Raw genomic sequence first — 3,645 nt, 5'->3', positions numbered from 1 at the left:
TATGCCTTGGTTGCTGTAGAATCACTGGGAGGAATTGACCTCCCGGCCAATTGGTAGTGAGAATCAGCTGTGTCTGCAGTGGGAGAGCTTCTGTGCTGGATCTCTAGGACAGTGCTAATCTAGCAATTGCCTGCGCTATCCAGCAGGTGGCTCTGCCGAGCAGGGCTTGGGCGGGGCGGGTCCCTGGGGATCTGAGCATTTCACTTCAGCACTGCGCCTCCTCTGAGTCTGGATATGATATTCTCTTTACTCCTAGTTGTAGAATTTCCACTCAGCCAGCCCTCCTGTGGTTCTGGATGTTGTCCGTTCCCTTTTTCAGGCTTAATTTGAATTGGTTGTTTAAGGCAGCAATCTCCGGCGTTAACCTATGCCGCCATCTTCGGTTCTCCCCCGGGCCTCTAGTATCTTTAATAAACATCAAAAGCAACATTTTATTTATTATAATTATTATTATTTTTAAAAGCAACATTTTAGAGATAGCACTATAATAGCTCTTACTATATTTCTGTCCCAAGAATAACAATTGACATTTAGTAAGACTTTCAGAACCCAAATAATTAGGGGTTGGCCTTTCCATAGCTCATCTTATAATTGCACACCTGAAAGCCACATGGAAGTTAAACAATGCCATCTTTTAAAAATTATTTTTTGGAATTCTCCTTAAGCCTGTCTCTTCATGCTGATTCTACATTCTTCATGTAATAAAATAAACTTTTGTTTAACAGCAAAATTAAAAGAATTAGTTCCCCCTCTACAATTTAATTCAATCTTCCAGTAGAGGCCAAAATGATAATTTTAAAAGATGCCCCAAATGGAAATGTCATCTCTTTACAGATTGAAAAATATGAAGATCTCTAATATCAGTATTTTCCCCCCTTCTCTTTTCGTGGGTGGTCGTCCATTTGCCTTCTTCCGCTAGGTTGTCTACCATGGTTTGGGTTTAGAGGCTGAAGTGAAAATCCTCTAACAAATGTATTTTGGATGCCATCCTTAGTTTCATGCAAGAGGTGAGCTAAAATCCCACATAAAAGAGGTGTTGTATTATCCTTTGATTCTTCTAATGCATTTAGCTCATGGAGGAGAAATTGCCAATGGAACTACAGGTTGACTAGATTCTGCTTTGGAGGACAGATGCTGTACACTTATATTTGTTGAATTCCAAATACTCTCGAATTAATCTATATTAATAATAGAGGAATATGCAAATTGTCCAGGATGCTGTCACAGTAACAGTGACAAACCAAACAGCAGGCTGTGTGGGGTGACCAGGCCAGCAAGGGGGGCAGTTAGGGGCGAACAGGCCAGCAGGGGAGGGCATTTGGGGGGGTGATCGGGCTGGCATGGGAGCAGCCTGGCCTGCACCCTCTCCAATCTGGGACCCCTTGGGGGATGTCCGACTGCCGTTTTAGACCCGATCCCAGTGGGATCGGGACTAAAACGGCAGTCGAACATCCCCCAAGGGGTCCCAGATTGGAGAGGGTGCAGGCCAGGCTGAGGGACCCCCCCTCCTACCATGCACGAATTTCATGCACCAGGCCTCTAGTTCATTAATAAGAAGGTTTCATGAGACAATGGTGGTTGGGGTTCATTTTCATCACATAGAGCACTGAAAACTTTGGCTTGAATTCTCACTTTTAAATACTCTAAGACTCCCCTTTTTTTCAAAGTGTCCTTTAAAACTTTGTGGAACTTTTCCAAAAAAGACAAGTGAATGACCAGGCCAGGCAACTATCTGTGTCTAGTTTTCCCCAGTTGTAAGGATGCTGTGAGACAACCAACCCAATGGCATAGGATTGTGCCTAACACCAAGAATGGTTGTGGATACCGTAAGTATCAGCCTCATGTGAAAACCAAAGCCCAGATGGGATCCAGAAAAATGTGCCAGAGGCCCACAGTGCAGGACTGCAAACCTCTCCTCGCAGGTACCTGCGGATTCTGTGAATCCTGCTCTGATTCAAAGCTGGTTTAAAAATTGCCCCTGTGCAGCTCCTTCCCTCACAGGGCCCTGCTCACGTCTATCTAACTGCCTACCACAGGTCCAAATGTTGTCTATCTGATTCATATATGCTAAAGTTTCTCATTTATCTTTCACTTAAGAATTTTAATAGCCATTGATGATCATTCCCTATAGCCATTGTTTATTAAGGATTGCAAAATGGAGATTTTATTTTTTATTTTCATTCATTCTACATTTATTAGCTGGGATTCTTCTATAAAGAAGAATGTTTCTTCATCAATTATTTGGTTACACTGTAAATGAAGAAACATTTTATTCCTCTGCTCACAACTCTTCTGACACCAAATGTGTGGGTTTTCCACCAAGCAATTCTTTATCAACAGTTTAAGGGCTCAAGCTCACAAGACTGCCCCTCCCCCCACTTCAGATACCAGTTGCAAGTCCTAGGTTGCCACCTGCACTTCAGACCAACCAAATATAAACTGGAGGTTTCTATGCCTCCCCCTCGTTGGGTTCAATAATTTGCTAGAATGACTCATACAACTCAGGGAAACATTTTACTTTCTACATCACTGGTTTATTATAAAGGACACAGCTTAGAAACAGCCAAATGGAAGAGATATATATAAGACCAGGTATGGGGAGGGGACACAGAGCTTCCATACATAGTTGGGGCTTGTCACCCTCCCAGCATGTTCACAGACCTGGGGACCCTCTGAACCCTGTGATTTAAGGTTTTTATGGGGGTTGCATTACATAGGCATGATTGATGAAACCTTTGGCCATTTGTCATTGAACTTAATGTGCAGGACCACACCCCTTGGAGGTGGGGGTGGGGCTGAAAGTTTCAACCCTGTAACCACACAGTTGGTTCCTCTGGCAACGAACTCCCATCACCCAGGAGTCACCTCATTAGCATAAACTCAGGTGGTTAAAAGGGGGCTTATGAATAACAAAAGATGCTGCTCTCACTACTTTTATTGAGAAAATTGCAAAGGTTTTCTATTGCTCAGTGCCAAGAAATGGCAATGAAGACCAAAATATATTTCTTATTGTATTACAACATCACAGTCCACCCTCTGATTTTTGAACACAGAGTCCTTACAGTAAAATGATCATAAAAGACAAAATATAGTGGTACATTAATAGAATCCATTCGGTCATTAATAACAACCCAGTCCATCATCATCCTATATAATAAAAGCCTAATATGCAAATTGTCCCCTCGACCGGGAGACAGGGAGTTCAACTGCTCGCTATGACGTGCGCTGATCACCAGGGGGTGGGCAGCAGTGGAAGGTGCTGCTGGCCCCGATGGGCCTAATGAGAGCGGGACTGTGGAGGGATGATGGAGCAGGTGAACGGGTGGCACCAGGCCAAGACGGGTGTGAGAAGGGGGGCCGATTGCCCTGCCAATTGCCGTGCAGATGGTGACCAATGGTGGAGGGTGGGGCCACCGCCCAACTCCCAGGCACTGAGGGAGAAAGTGCAAATAGTAATATTAAAATCTCTCTTCTAATTATTTTCCTTTCAATGTGCATGAATTCATGTATGGGAGGGGGTGTCCCTCAGCCCGGCCTGTATCCTCTCCAATTCGGGACCGCTGGCTCCTAACCGCTCACCTACCTGCCTGCCTGATTGCCCCTAAACACGCTGCCTGCTGGCCTGCTCACCCCCCAGCCCCCCCA

General features: G+C 44.7%; 1 pseudogene; it reads right to left on the bottom strand.

Moving 5' to 3' along the window:
• Positions 1-820: 820 nt before the first annotated feature.
• LOC102757691 overlaps positions 821-3,645 on the bottom strand; it is a 16,459-nt pseudogene continuing 13,634 nt past the window's right edge.

This window comes from Myotis davidii, unplaced genomic scaffold (assembly GCF_000327345.1).
Source record: "Myotis davidii unplaced genomic scaffold, ASM32734v1 scaffold449, whole genome shotgun sequence".
Taxonomy (NCBI): domain Eukaryota; kingdom Metazoa; phylum Chordata; class Mammalia; order Chiroptera; family Vespertilionidae; genus Myotis; species Myotis davidii.
Note: the sequence above shows the minus strand (reverse complement) of the source record. Positions and strands in the feature narration are given on the sequence as shown.